General features: G+C 39.1%; 1 protein-coding gene across 2 annotated transcripts in view; it reads left to right on the forward strand.

Annotated features, from left to right (window-relative positions):
• Nell1 (neural EGFL like 1) overlaps positions 1 to 16,587 on the forward strand; it is an 850,988-nt gene that overhangs the window by 717,417 nt on the left and 116,984 nt on the right. The gene's annotated exons all lie outside the window — the stretch shown is intronic.

Raw genomic sequence — 16,587 nt, forward strand, 5'->3', positions numbered from 1 at the left:
TAGGTGACTTAGTTCTATGCATTATAAAACTTGTTTTATTTTTAATTATGGGGTAAGTGCACATGTGCAGGTGCCCATAGAGTCCAGAAGAGGGTTTTGACACCCTGAAGCTGGAGTTACAGGTATTGTGTGTTGCCCACCTAAACACTGGAAATCGAACTCTGATTCACCAAGAACACTAGGAACACTTAAGCACTGAGCCATAGCTTCAGCCCCTAGTTCTATACTTTAAAGATACTTTATATCTCCTGATTATGGAGAAACAGGTTAACCTTGGATCACTACTAAATGGTGTCTCTTGATGGCAGTCAAGATGTAATATCCAAGCCAGCCACAGACAGTTTGGCTCACGACAACCCCCTAGCTGCATCCAAGGTGCCTGATCAGTGTTTTCTGAACTCAGGTATCACTCATGATTTGAAGGATGAAGCCCGGCTCCTGCTATGAAGTCCACCCCTTGCTATTCTAAACTTTCCAGGATTGGTCCAAGAAAAGAAGCATTCTACCTCTATTCCAGGTTTCAAGTTCAAGGTTTTCAATGTTGCATGTGTCCTCTCAATAGCTGTCATCTACCTTTTTATTCTAGAAAGTGGGCATCTTATTATCATTTCCTCTTCTGAAACTGTCCTAAGATCATTCTTATTTCTAGTACCAAAGTACAACTTTATCTGTCTATTGATCAACCCTCTACTATTTATCTGTCTGTCTGTCTATCTCTCTCTCTCTCTCTACTTCTCTATCATCTCTCTCTCTCTCTTTCTTTCTTTCTTTCTTTCTTTCTTTCTTTCTTTCTTTCTTTCTTTCTTTCTTTCTTTCTTCTTTCTTTCTTCCCAGGTATCATCTATCTGTCTGTTTAAACAGGCTCTCACTCTGTAGCCCATGCTATCTTCAAATTCACTATGTATTCTGAGCTGCTGCCTCTGGTTTCTGAGGGCTGGTATAGACATACATCATCAATCCCAGCATGCATTGCCACTCTAAGATTTGTCAGTATCTTATATCATTTTGGTTAGCTGTCTTACATACCTTGGTGTAATACACGATTCAGTGAATAAAGCTTGACATCCTTTAAAAATTTCTAAGACAAAGATAACATGGAAGCTAACATACGACATTAAGGAAAACAGAAATGCAGAAGGAACATTGTTAGTACCTATAACCTATGAAGTGTGAAACTACTTTCCTGGTGAAGCCTCTTGGGAGCTACAGAACACGTCTCTTAAGAGGGGTCAGTGTCGGGCAGCCACCAGTATCACACAGTCAAGACAGACCCCCTGGGGTCTGGTAAGATGTTAGTCACATTTGTCAGAAGACATTGCGGAAGCGAGGGGTGCTAAGTACAAGCCATCCTGAGAAGAGTGCACAAGCCTCAGTTACTGCTCTTAGATGGGGGTTATCTTGAAACCTTTACTTCAGAAAGCCACATCTACTTGAATGCATTGTTGAAGATCCATAAAACTTATGAAAAGTGGGAATTATAGGTGTTAGCTATACTTAGTTCCCAATTTTACAGACCCTGCTGTGTTCTGCAAAGTGTTTGAAACTCTTTCATTATTAAAGCCTTTTCATCTCACCTCCCACATCTCACCTACAGGACTCTTCCCGACACCAGCGTGGAAGCAGTTCTATTCTCCTGAAAACACTTTTGCATTCCTGGGCCGAACTTTATCTCACCTTAGCCCTCCTGCTGACTTCCTCCTTGATCTGTTCTCCAATAGAGCATCCCTGTCTAAAACCGTTCCTGCTCACGGTGCTTCTTCAGAGCTGTCTGAATGGCTGTATCCTCTCCCATCCTGGGATAGGATGGGGGTACGTGTGACTTTGAGACTCTGAAGAATCTATTTGAAACAACACAGAGACTAGAAAATTGGCTCATTGGTTAAGGGCACTTGCTGCTTTTACAGAGGATCCAGATTTGAGTCCCACATGCACAGGAGGTTCACAGGTGTCTGTAACTCCAATTCCAAGGGATCTGTTGCCCTTTTTTAGGTACTTCACACACATGGTGTAAATACGTACATGCAGACAAAACTCCTACACACATAAAATTAAAACTAAAGATAAATTTAAACAACATACCTATATTTGTCATTGTGGAGGAGATGGAAATTGTTTTTATTTACTCACTTAAGCTGAAGAGCTGTCAACATTTAAACCTTTCATCTTTGCGCATTCGGTCACACTCCTCAGACAAAATTCTGGAGTTCTGGAAACTATCTCCAGGTGTACACACATGTGAGTGTCTTATCACAGATCTGAGCTGTTCTCTCGTGGTGTTTGCTTATCTGTCATCTGGGGTAAAAAAAATTCCCATTCCAATGTTATATCAACATTGAATATTATCATCATTCTGAGTTCTTGCCAATATTATAAAGATAAGTTTAAAAATGATTCTTATGATCATAAAGTAATTCTGTTATTAATCTTAAATATTTTATGTGTATTCTGCCCAGTGAGTGTTTATAATACTTCTGCTTTTTACCTGATAACTTTTACTGAAATTCGTACCTTTAAAACTTCTCCAATATCATTAGAATTCACTTATAATTATTATTGTATATGCTATATAATTTCGACCAAAAGACAAGTACAGATTAAGCAACACCTATACACATATGCATATGTATATATAATATTGTTGTATATATGTATCATTTGAAAACCTCATTGAGGTATAATTGAACAAAAATTGAAAAAAATTGAAAAAAATTTCAAGGCACAGTTTGACAAAGTTTCATGTTGACATGTCACCACAATCAGGATGATAGACATGCACATAAGGCCTTGTTTCCTCATTATCTAGTCACATATCTGAGAGAACCTATGTGAAGGAGACACCTCATGGGATCAGAAACCTCAGTCCATGATCATTTGACCCCATGTCTTTTGCCTTCTGGTAGGGCAGAGCATGGTACAAGAGACGGAAGGAAAAGACTTGGGAAGCAGCTGGGGACAAGCAGAGCTAAGGACATTCCATATCTTCTTAGGGCTTGGCTATTGTGGCCTGCTTCCTCAAACCAGCTCCCAGCTCCTTGTTTTCTAGTATTTCCCAATAATTCCACTGTATCATGAATGTACCCCTGGTTTAATCCACCGAGGAGGTCACAGCTCTCAGGATCCAGTCACGTCCCCAGTTAGTGGGCAAACACATTTTCTTAGAAAGCTATAATCAGTGCCCATGCTTGACCTTTACTGGCCTCTCTTCTCCATTTTCCCTGTAGCCAGAAATCATCGACACACTTGACACGCTCTCTCACTACATGTCAGATTGCTTTACATTTCCGTAGTAGTTAACAATGATATAATCCAACATTTGCTTCTAATTTAGCATTTATCCCCCCCAACAATTGGGATTATAGATATTGTTTATGTCAATAGTGCATTTGAAATTTTATTGTAAAATATTACTTATTATGGGCTATGCCATATATTCACTTCTGATAGGCATCCAGGTTTGACTGCTGCTAATAAAGCTGTGATGACCATTAATGAATGCATGTTTGTATGGCACATACAGTTTATCCCCCTCTTTTGGGCAAATACTTAGTTATGGGAAAGCTGGACCACAATAGGTGAATATTTAACTTTTAAAGAACTACCCTATTGTCCTAAGTTCTATCATTTCACAGTGCCAGCCAGAGCTTGGGGATTCATCTTCCTCCCAGCTGGGCTAGCCTGGCTCATAGTTTTTTCTCTGTAGTTTCAGCCATTCTAATCAATATCTGGGATGCCTTTTTGGTAAATTAAAAGTTGTAGACTGCATTTGTCTTATGAGTAATTATGTCTGACTTCATGCCATGGCCATTGTGACATCATACATCTCCTGTTGTAAAATTTTATCCTAATTTTACACATTTTGTTAAACACAATTGACTTTTTACTGAGTTTTGCAAAATCCCAATTATTTGTTTACATTTGCTTTATGTTTTTTATTATTAAGAAATTTTCTATTCATTTTACATACAAACCACAGACTCTCCTCCTCTTCCTCCCCCCCTGCAATCTACCCCCCATTCCCACCTCCTCTAAGGCAAGGTCTCCCATAGGGACTCAGCAGAGCCTGATACATTCAGTTGAGGCAGGACCAAGCCCCTCCTCCTGCACCAAGGCTGTGTAAGGTCTCCCACTATAGGTAATGGGCTCCAGAAAGCCTGCTCATGCACCAGGGATGGATCCTGATCCTACTGTCAGGGGGACCCTTAAGCAGATCAAACTACACAATTGTCTTGCCTGTTAGCAAGGGGCATCAAGATCATGATGGGGAAACGTACAGAGACAACCAAACCAAACTAGTGGGCACTCATGAACATTAGACCAACAGCTGTGGAACCTCCATGGACCTTGATTAGGCCCTCTGCATAGCTAAGACATTTGTTTTCTGTTATATGTACTTCTCAGGTATGTTCTCTCAGCCTGTGGCTTGTTTTTCATTCACCTTTTAGTTTTATTTGTTCTCTTAAGGACTGTATTCTGGGTGGTGCTCCATCTCAGCACTGTTTGGTGAACCTGTAGTCACAAGGTTTTCTCCAAAGCATTCCCTAGAAAAATGTGTAGTTTGGGGTTGGATATTTAAGTGTATGGTATGTTTTGAGCTAACTTTATAAGGGGTAAAGAGAATTGATCAAACTTATCCATTTTGTTTTGCATATGGATAGTCATGGTTCCACAAACATCTGTTGGGATGACTCCATGTTATTGACAGAGTTGAGTTTGTGTCCTAGTCAGTCACTGTTCTTACAGAAGTCAGTCTTGTGAACTACTTTTGCCTGCCAGTCTACTTGCTTATTGTAAAACCAGAGCTATGTGAGTTTATCACTGCAGCTTGACAAGACAGCTTGGGCTAGGATGAAATTCATCCTCCTCCTCCTCGTTTCCCTTTCAAAATTTCTTAAACTTTCCAATAGATGCCAAACAGAGTTTCAATTTGCTTTGTTGGCAACCAGCAAACACTAATGAAAGTGGCCATTATGTAGTTCAGCATATTGTTGAAAAGTCCAAAGAAACAGAAATTAATTTTGCCATTGTTATTGCTCATTTAATTATTACAAAATAAAATATTCATTTCAAAACTGAGGAATCTTTTTAGTGTAAGAGCACAACTCTAAAGGAGCTGCACCATCTGGGCCCTTCCCTTCCTCATTATAGTTTCATTGTTCTCACTCTGGGGATGTATCTGGGGGATTTCCAGGGAACTTACTACAAAGCCATAAAGAGAAGAAAAACAGAATAAAATAGATTGTTAACTCATGAAGAATTGGCAACTGGGATCCAGAGCTCTTACGTGTTCTGTAGACACATACGTATTTCTCTGACATTGATACTTATGCTGTAGATAGAATGTAATTTATGCCATCGAGGTAGAACTTCTCATAACCAACATGTCCCATGAGAATATTAATTATAATCTGCTGTAGATATCACTCTATATAAATAAAACACTGATGGCCAGTGACCAGGCAGGAAGTATAGGCGGGACAAGGAGAGAGGAGAATTGGGGAAACAGGAAGAAGGAGAAGAGACACTGCAGCCACCGCCAGGACAAGCAACATGTAAAGACGCCGGTAAGCCACCAGCCACGTGGCAAGGTATAGATTTATAAAAATGGGTTAATTTAAGATATAAGAACAGTTAGCAAGAAGCCTGCCACGGCCATACAGTTTGTATGCAATATAAGTCTCTGTGTTTACTTGGTTGGGTCTGAGCGGCTGTGGGACTGGCGGGTGACAGAGATTTGTCCTGACTGTGGGCAAGGCAGCAAAACTCTAGCTACAAATGGCGCCCAGTGGCTCAAGTTTCCACCTTAAACCTGAGAATATTTAATAACCAATTCTAAACAGAGCCAAAACCAGGTTCCTGCTTCATGTCTCATAAGGGCAGTTAGATACCACAAAACACAGGTTTGAACACTGGCAGGTTCCTGGCGTTTGCGTTTGATCAGCAGTATGGTGGTAATGAGGTGTCTGCCAGTGCCACATTATACTGTATGGTAGATTTAGTCTTTACTAGTATTAAAAAAAAAAAAAAAAAAAAAAAAGGTTTCTGGGCTACACACTGCTTTGATAAAAGCTTAGACCCACTATTTCTGAAACTTGATGACTCACAGAACTGGCGTAAAATGCCATGTTGGGAAGCTGAAATGGGCGGAACCAGTAGCCACAAAGCTGTTTCAGTCTTAAAATGGTGCAGTTTAAAGCAATAGGCTCAAGGTAATATAAAAAATAAGCCACGTAAAGATGGCTACCACACAGAGAATCTGGATTATGTTCTCTTTGATACTCATAACTGAAAATAAACATTTGATTTCAAAAGCTGTTCAGTTATGCCAAAATGTATATTTTAAAGGTACCTTAACTTCAAAATTTGGATTTAAGGATATGTTGCTTTGGAAAAGAGGTTCTGCTTTTGTTTCCACAGAAAGCCAGAGGCTGTGGATTTGTTCCAGATTAAGATACATCAGGTTTCACCAGCCAAGACCACCTGAAAAGTCTCCGATGACACCATGGCCCAGATGATCCAACATCCAGAGTGGTTTCAAGGCAACTGGTTCAAACAATACAGCCTCACGGACTACCCCATAGGCCTAAAATTTTCTTTGTGTCCCCATAAGATACAGCGTCCCCCTCCAGCAGGAAGTAGTAAGAGATGCTACGCCCAAATTCCCAAATATACCAAGCTGGCTTTAGAGGTGGAATTGGCTCACTTCCCCTCTAAACCCAGACATATTGCTTAAAAAAAAAAAAAGTGGTTAAGAGATTCTTGTGTCCCAAATCAAAAGAGCCCTCTGGTGTGGGACAGAAAAAAACAATATTTTTATTTAAAACAGGTTGATTATAAATGTGATCTTTTTCTAAAAAAGAAAAGGGGATATGATATAGATATATAGGAGGATATAGAGATGATAAGATAAAAGGGTAGATTAATGAACCTACTTTTAAAGAACAACTTGTTTAAAATGTTTTACATTGGTATAAATTTTAGTTTATTGATACAAACTTGAAGTTAATTTTGTTATACTGTATATATATATATATATATATATATATTTCTATTCTTATTTGAGGTATTATGTTTAACTCATTTAAAATTGTAATGGATAATTAAAAATAGATTAATAATTAGTCATCTATGATAATCATATTTGTAGCCATGTTAGTTAAGTCTTCTAGGTATACATAGATATATTTCAGATAGATAGGTAATCTTCAAACACTTCATAGACCTAGAGAATATGGCATTTAAATAACTTAGAATTCTGTTGACGTGACACACAATTGCTCCTGGATGCACCAATTGATCCTGAGAGAATGTTGGGCTTCTAAGACATTTCCATTTGGAAGTTTGTCTTCTTGGCACAAAATGGCCTACTGGGCAAAGAACTGCCCTTGCCTTGACGGCTGACAGTACAAATGCAATGCTGTCCTTTCTGGACAAGCGGGACACAAGGAAAGCGACCACTGTACTCTGCCAAGACAGGGTAAGATGGTCTCTCAGAATTCCTGCTTCTGAAAATGATCTGTCAGATACTCTAGGCCTGTAGCCAATTTGAATGCGCCAATAATGCTCAGAAACATTAGGTGACTGTCCAGGCTGCCAGCTGTCTTGGTCTACTCTTGCAAGATGCCCGAAATTTGCTTGCATCCATCTACCATTTCTCAGGTACCATTATGTTCCTTCTCAGGTCTTTGATGTGGTTGAAAACTAGATAGTTGTAATTTCCTCAGTTATGATAAAAGATAAGTTAGATATAAAACCTTAAACTCACAAATATAAGATAGATAGGACATCTTCTTTAATATTGTAACTGTAATTCTTGCTCGATAATTGTTTTGTTATATGTAATTTTACTATGTTACAATTAAAACCTTCCTTTTTAAAAAAAGAAGAAAAGGGGAAGTGCTGTAGATATCACTCTATATAGATAAAACACTGATGGCCAGTGACCAGGCAGGAAGTATAGGCGGGACAAGGAGAGAGGAGAATTGGGGAAACAGGAAGAAGGAGGAGAGACACTGCAGCCACCGCCAGGACAAGCAACATGTAAAGACGCTGGTAAGCCACCAGCCACATGGCAAGATATAGATTTATAAAAATGGGTTACTTTAAGATATAAGAACATTTAGCAAGAAGCCTGCCATGGCCATACAGTTTGTATGCAATATAAGTCTCTGTGTTTACTTGGTTGGGTCTGAGTGGCTGTGGGACTGGCGGGTGACAAAGATTTGTCCTGACTGTGGGCAAGGCAGCAAAACTCTAGCTACAATAATCTAGATAATAATTATAAATGATGGGTCTTAGAAGCTTCAGACTTTGCAACAACTTTGAACTTGCAGTTAAAAATTAGCAAGCTGTACAAGGACACTGGAGGCATAGATTTCCCAAAATGCATTTCTCTGCATTTAAAGTCTGAATGGTGAGTTTGGACCAAAGACTCTCTGGGAAGTAAGCAACCCCACACATGCACACACACATGCCAAGGTGTCACATCTGTTGCGCCAGTGCAGAGGTATCTGATGCCGGTCAGTACTCAATCTACTGTTGGTAAAATCTTTTGAAGTTTTTCTCTTGGCATTCATATTAGAATGATGTTCCCTGAATTTTAATAGAATTGCTCACTGAAATGCATTCAATGACTGTATCCCTGTCTAGGGAAAATGATGAGACAGAGAGAGAAGAGTCTGTGCCAGGTGCCACGCTGAGCATTTCATTTGAATCTTCTGATTTAATCCCTGTTTCACATAGTGAAGCTGATCCGTTGCTTACAGACCCTGGAAATGAGAGAGGTTATTTCAACAAGTCAGAAAACTGTTGAATTTTAGAATTATTCAGAAATGTGTGATTCTAAAGCCTACCACTTTGGTAAAGATAATTATCCAGTGTATCCAGGATAATTATTAGTATAAAATAACTGAACCACAATGTAAAGTGGCTTTCCTTTAGAGGCTACATCAGGTGGCTAGAGAGGTAGCTCAGTGGTTAAGAGCACTGGATGCTCTTCCAGAAACCAAAGGTTAAACTCCCAGAATCCATATAACTGCTCAAAACCATCTGTAATTCCTGTTCCATTGGATCTGACACCCCCTCTGGCCTTATGGGCAACAGGCATACATGATGCACACAGACAGGCACACAGGCAAAAAAGTAGTAGTCACACAAAAATATAAAAAAAAAATTATAAGCTACATTGGCCAGTCAACATGGTAATTTTACTCACATTTGGTCCCCAAAAAGAAATAAGAAATCTTTGTATGACACAAGATGGGAAATTTACATTTAATGATATTTTCTTGGCTGAAAGAGAATGGCGTGTATTTTAATTCATCTTGGCAGGTGTTTGGAACCATAGAAGTTTTGGGGACAAAGACTTGTATTTCAGTGAAGCCAAGTTCCTTCGAGGATTTTTTTTTCATTAACCAATCTTGACTTTTTGTATTGAAACATTACCAGAAGATCTTTGACCTCATGATCTTAAACAGAACTGAAGGAGAAAAATGAAGAGAGAGAGACATGGGGAAAGAGAAGGAAAGGGAGATGGGAGGGGTGGGGGGTGGATATCAGGAAGTGATCTCATTGACTACTGTCTAAACCTTCCCTGACTCATGTTCTGAAGCCAGCTTTGTCTAGCATTACATAGTTAACTCTACGTTTCCTTCACTTACTACAAACAGTGAATGCCTTCCATGTCTGTGTTTTTATGTCTGGCTTTGATGGCACTGTGCCTACTATTCATATCCAATGTCACTGTTTCTGCCTTTTAGTTGGGATGCTTGGATGATTTGCATTTAGCAGCATAAGTTACATGACTGGATTGAAAGCTACCATGTTGCTCTTTTTATTTCATTTATGTTAACTGCTTTTTTTTTTTTTTTTTTTTTTGGTTTTTCGAGACAAGGTTTCTCTGCGTAGCTTTGCGCCTTTCCTGGAGCTCACTTGGTAGCCCAGGCTGGCCTCGAACTCACAGAGATCCGCCTGGCTCTGCCTCCCGAGTGCTGGGATTAAAGGCGTGCGCCACCACCGCCCGGCTATGTTAACTGCTCTTACCTTTTCGTTATTTTTGCATCTTCCTTGATTCCATTTCATTTCAATTACTACCTTCTTGGACCTGACTTTATTGCTATTTAGATGTTGTTCTGGGGTTTGCTGTGCCTTGCTTTAACTTATACAGTCTCCTTCAGGTAACATTAAGCTGCTTCAGATACAATTTAAATACTTTATTATAAGTTTGCTCTTCACATATCTATAAGAGTTCTTTCCCATTTTCCTTTCTCTCTCTTAGTTTTAGACATATATTTTATTTCTGGATATGTTATCAACTAAAATGTGTTGTTCATTTTTAAATGCAAAAATTTCCATTAAAATTAAAAATAAAATAGCACATTTGTCTCGCTTAGGACTGCTATAAAAAAAGTTTGTTGATTAATTTTCTGGGACTTTGTTTGCCTAAAAATGACTGTATTCAAACTTCATTTTGGGAAAGTATTTCATCTGGGAACAGAAATGTATATTAGCAACATCTCCTTTATAGATTAGAATGCAATTTTTATTTATTTATTTTAATTTTTTCTATCTATCTATCCTTCTATCTATCTATCTATCTATCTATCTATCTATCTATCATCTATCTATCTATTCATTTTGTTTGTTTGCTTGTTTTTCAAGACAGGGTTTCTCTGTGTAGCCCACACTGTCCTGGAACTAGCTCTATAGGCCAAGTTAGCCTCAGACTCAGAGATCCACATGTCTCTGTCTCCTGAGTGCTGTGACTAAAGGGGGTGCACCGCCATACCCAACCAAGAAAGCACTTTCTTACCTTTCTGGTTTGGTAAGTTTTGAAGAGAAATCTGAGGATTTTCTCAGTATGTTTAACATGGTGTGTGATTTTGACTGGGTTCCCTTTTGAGGTCCCATAGCTGCTCTTCACCTGTTTGGGTGAGCAGTGCCTGAACAGTTTTCTCCATGGTGTTTCGTCTGGAGTCTGTAAAGTTCTTCAGGGGTGTCACATGACAGTTTCCTCAGCTTTAGAAGGTTTACATCATCACTAGATATTATTTTTCCTTTGAATATGTTGTTTACAGTTATATCTTTTCACACCTTTTGCCCCCAGGACTTAAATCCTCTGTATGCAATATTGGGATATTTTTATATAAGCCTCTATATGCAATACTGGGATATTGTCATATGCACTGTTAAGCCTCTAGCTATTATTACTCTCATTGCTGTACTATATAATAAACTCCTTTTGTGTCTTCATTTTTATTAATTAAACATCTGAAAAGTCTAATCTGCTACTGTGTGTCATGGCATTGTGGCTGTGATATCAAAGAACGCTGTGAGAAGTAACATGACTGACTCCCCTTACTTGGAAGAATTTCTATCTTACGTTATCTATTGTTTAGAGCCTGAAATACTTACTTGGCAAATTTATTGTGTAAATAAATGTGTTTTAAATTCCTCATTATACTGTTTAAAATGGGGCAGGATTATTCTTTTGGTTGGGGTGAAAACATTCTCTTGGTAGACTCTGTTGGCAGTTTCTTCACACTGATCTTGTGTAGTGATTTCTAATTAATGCTCACATTTATCAACAAATACGATTGTGAAATTAAAAATCTGAAACTTGTCCTCATGGCTTAGAGAGTCATGCCAATCAAGACTTGTATGAAATAAGTGGGTTTTGTGACACAGATAATTAAAGGCTGTAGTCAAGATGCAAAAGAAACTTGTTAGTTACAGAAAAATATACATGATATAAAGGAAGATGTGCATTAGTATATGATGAGAGCACACCAAAATGTGTTTCTCAAAGGTGATATTTTTATTTTTCAAAGACAATGTTTAAACCCAATGTAGTGATTTCAGAAGGCCAGTTAAATTTCTTTTCTTTCTTTTTTTTTTTTTTTTTTTTGGTTTTTCGAGACAGGGTTTCTCTGTGTAGCTTTGCGCCTTTCCTGGAGCTCACTTGGTAGCCCAGGCTGGCCTCGAACTCACAGAGATCCGCCTGGCTCTGCCTCCCGAGTGCTGGGATTAAAGGCGTGCGCCACCAACGCCCGGCTGGCCAGTTAAATTTCATAACTCTTTTTAAAAAATATTTATTTACTTATTTATTTATTTATTTATTTATTTATTTATTTATTTATTATGTATACAGTATTGTGTCTGCATGTGTCCCTGCAGGCCAGAAGAGGGCATCAGATCTCATTAGAGGTGATTGTGAGCCACCATGTGGTTGCTGGGAATTGAACTCAGGACCTCCAGAAGAGCAGTCAGTGCTCTTAACCCCTGAGCCATCTCTACAGCCCAAATTTCATAACTCTTGAGAAATCATATGCCATGAGGTGGTGGCACATGCCTTTTAATCCCAGCACCAGAGAGGCAGAAGCAGGCAGATCTCTGAGTTTGAGGTCAGACTGGTCTACAGAGTGAGTTCCAGGACAGGCGCCAAAGCAACACAGAGAAACCCTGTCTCAAAGAGAAAGAAAAAATCCTCTAAACTGAATGCCCTGGGAGATGAAGTAGAGTGCTGTGAGATGCTGTCTTCTGGCATGCCATGGCTGATGTACACATGGGATGACCACAGATCTGGCCACCTGCATACCCTGTACAAAATCAAGCCAACAAGATCAGTTCATATTCCAACAGATAGCTCTAACTGGACTCACTGGGTTATAACATGAATTTGGGAGGGTAGTATGTTGGGTAGTACCTGGGCAATTGGGAAAAAGTGAAATAAGGCTGCATATTATCCTGATACATAGTTTACACATGTGAAATTGAGATCTATATGTGGGACACATTCTAAAAATTTAAGAGTTAATGGCTAGGGTTGGGGTTGGTATACATGTGAGGTGTGAGTGTCCAATTTACAAAAAACAAACTGTGGAATCCTTTGGGCATGAATTGGATTGCTGCTCTTTATAAACTTGAAGTAATTTGAACTGTAAGGGACTCAGAGTATTATAGACAGAGTGGCAAGCAGGAAAAAGACTGAAAGCCATCTAGAGTCAGTTGTTTATGACTGAGCATTACTTGATTTGGATTTATTCACTATTGGCTAAGATCAGTGAAGTAGATTCTCTGTTTCCAGACTTTTATTATTTTTTTTTTATTATTAAACAAGGTCACGGAGAGCAATGTGGTAACAAGAAAAGTCAGCTTTGCATTAAGTAGCTTTGCAAAGAGGATGATTTCAATGGCAGATTTCTTAGGCATTAAATTCATAAGAATATCCCCTTGGAGAATCCCTCTGGAAGGTTGAACAGAATGTTTTTGCTATAGTCTGAAGGACTGTTAGACTAAAGGTAAAATTTTCCATTTGCTCAGATTAAATAATCCAGGGAAAAGAACAATAAGAAAGTGGCACACAAGAAATAATGACTAGGGGGAAATGTGAAGAGAAGAAAATTATGTCCTAGAAGCTGTGGTGGTTAATTTTAATTGTCAACTTGACACAACTTAGAATCAGTTGGAAAGAGGATCTCAATGAAGGATTGTCTAGATCAGGTTGAGCTGTGGGTATGTTGGTAAGGTATATATCTTGATTACCTTAATTGAAGTAGGAAGATCCCAGCCCACTGTGAATGGTTCTGTTCCCCAGGCAGAGGGTACTGGACTGTGAAACAGTGGAAAAAGCAATCTAAGCAGTAGATATCTCTCTGCTCTTGATTATCATTGGCACCAGTTGGCTCAAATTTCTACCTTGACTTCTCCCCAGAAATGGGCTATATTCTGGAAGTATGAGATAAAATAAACTTTTTCCCCTAGGTTGCTTTTGTCAGGGCATTTTATCACAACAAAAAGAAATACCAAGACAGAAGCCTCCAAAAAGTAGAAATTTCTAGAAAATCATCACAATGATACATGCTCTAAAGAATGCACAAAGATAAGAAGAACCTGCTTGACTGGGTCCTTAGAAGGTTCTGGTAACTTCACAAAGTAAAGATGTCAAAGTTCAATTAAGATAACAGTAAGAAGTTTAAATGAGAGATACCAAGACTAAGGACCAAATTCCCCCCATAGGAAATTTGAGTGTGAAAGAAGACTAAGGTGTATACAAAGTGAAGTACTGGGTAAAAATATTATTATTTTTAGGAAGTAAAAGTACACACACGCACACACACACACACACACAGCCTCTATTTTAAGAGCCAAGAGGGAGAGAGAGAGCTTGAAAATTTAGCAGAAAATATTCTTAATGGCAGTGGGGATATGTTGTGACCATTTCTTTCACACACAGCTTGTAGGTGTATAAATTGGTATAATCTTTCTGAGAAGCAATTTGATAATGTATGTGAAGAGCCTAAAAAATACAGTATTTGACTCTGTGTGTCTTCTTATAGACCTCTACCTTGTGAATAGAGCTAGAGATGTAGATAAAGACTTATGTAATGGGTAATAATCACAGCACCATTTATAGTAATGAAAATTGAAACAATCTTTATCTCTGAAGGAAGTCATACTTATATAAATTACAGTGTATTCACAGAATCTTACATAACTATTCAAATCTTATTTTCAAAGACTTTCAAATTATTGAGGGGAATGTTCTTGCAACATATTATTGAGTGAAAATGAAAACTAAAACCACTGAATATAAATTAATACAAAGGTTATAAATAAAAAATATTAAACTTAAAATAAAAACAAAACTATAACACTTGATGGTGAAAAGTAAACATTGAACAAAATGTCTGAACATATAGTTAAGGAGACTGGATTGTACAGAGATGTGTTTTAGGTAGAGGACAAAGACAGGAGACAGAGAAGGTATTTGTAGATATGGGGAAGGAAATCAAGAGAGTTCCTAAAAGAGAAGAAAGCCTACTTCATCTTCCTACTTCTTTTTCTTCCTCTCTCTCATCTCCTCTTCCTCCTCTGTTACATCCACACTATATCAGCAATATGTATTTAGAAATAAATCAAAGTCTGAGGTTTTCTTATGGTGTGTGTGTGTGTGTGTGTGTGTGTGTGTGTGTGTGTGTGTGTGTGTGTGCGCGCGCACATATGCATGTCTTTGCAGGTTTGCCTGCTCGCATGGGTACATGAACAGGCTAGTGGTGGACATTGGCTGTCTTCCTTTGTCAGTTGCCTCATTATTTTTGATAGTGTCTTTCCCCACTGATGCTGGATTAATCAATTTGTTTGCCTTCCAGTAAGCCCTATGGACCTTCATGTCTTCATCACTGGGTTGAGAAGCATGCTGCTGTACCTGTCTTTTTTATGCAGTTGCTGTGCATCTGAAGTCATGTCCTCCTGTTTGTTCAGCAAGCACTTTACCAATGACCCCTTTTCTGGGGTCTCTCAGTATATATTTTGAATAGTTTCAGTACCAAGGATAAACAAATTAAGGTTCAGCAAGGAAGAGATCTGCTGGAAGTTCCATGCTAGGACATTGTACATCTAATACTTGGTTCACAGTCTACAGCCTGTGCCTTCTGTGATAGAAGGAAATGTGGGAGATGAGGAACAATTGTGGGGATGTCAGAGAGAAGGAAACAACCTTCCTTGTGCCCAGGGTCTCCTTAAGATCACTCATTACAGGGTCTGCAGTTCACATAAAAATGAGTAACCTGTCTTGGTGTTGGAGAACAGAAGAGATGGGTTATAAACATCAGAAACTGGGGAAATTGTGGCAGAGTTTAAATGCTTTGACAGCTTTGGCTGTAAGTAAAGCTGAATGGGACACAAGCTTGATGTTGAAAATCTGGCTTTTCAGGAGGTGGTGAAGTAAAAGAATGAAGCAGAAGTATGTGCAGGGAGACTACAGAACCCAAAGAGCCAAGGGTAGAGTGGGGAGAACTGAGATGGGATGCGAGCCAGCACCTGCCATCTGTGGAACCAGAGACAGCCTGTTGACATGGAGAGTTAAACTGTCTACGACTCTAGAGAACAATGCGCGATGCCATTCTTCCTGTGATGAAAGAGTCGAGAGCTGCTAGGAAGACAGCGCCATCTCAACATGCTGACTAGATAAAAGCAGGCATCAGAAGGCTGCTAGAAGATAAAAGGTGATGGAGAGTAGATGTTGTAAAGTGGAGCGACGTGAGCCTCAAAAAACCAAAGGGCTTCCTGTGAGGACTGATGAGCCAGTGGTCTAGAGGCAGGGAAGGGCAATAGGAGGAGCGGCCTTTCACTTTGTGCACAGGGGTAAAGATAAAAAGCCTGCTCTTTCTCAGAGCCCCCTCCCTCCTGACCAGACTCACCACTCATTTTTTCCAAGTGTGAATGAGTTGGTTTTGTACGTTATTTCTGCTTCATGTAATATTCTATCAAATCTGCTTCTTCTGAGAAGACCCCTCTCCCTTTACCCCTGTGCACAAAGTGAAAGGCCGCTCCTCCTATTGCCCTTCCCTGCCTCTAGACCACTGGCTCATCAGTCCTCACAGGAAGCACAGGTAGAAAAAATGTATTTAAAAATATGGAGATGAACAAGCGCACATGGTAGAACAGAGTCACAGAGACACTGTGAATTTAAAGGACTAGCGTTCTAGTTCATGGCTGAGAATGGCCTCAGAGGGGCATGTGGCCCAGAATGGTTATTGTGAGGTCCTTGATATGAACCAACTGAGGCCTATGTAGTTTGAGAATTCTAGC

This window comes from Peromyscus leucopus, chromosome 1 (assembly GCF_004664715.2).
Source record: "Peromyscus leucopus breed LL Stock chromosome 1, UCI_PerLeu_2.1, whole genome shotgun sequence".
Taxonomy (NCBI): domain Eukaryota; kingdom Metazoa; phylum Chordata; class Mammalia; order Rodentia; family Cricetidae; genus Peromyscus; species Peromyscus leucopus.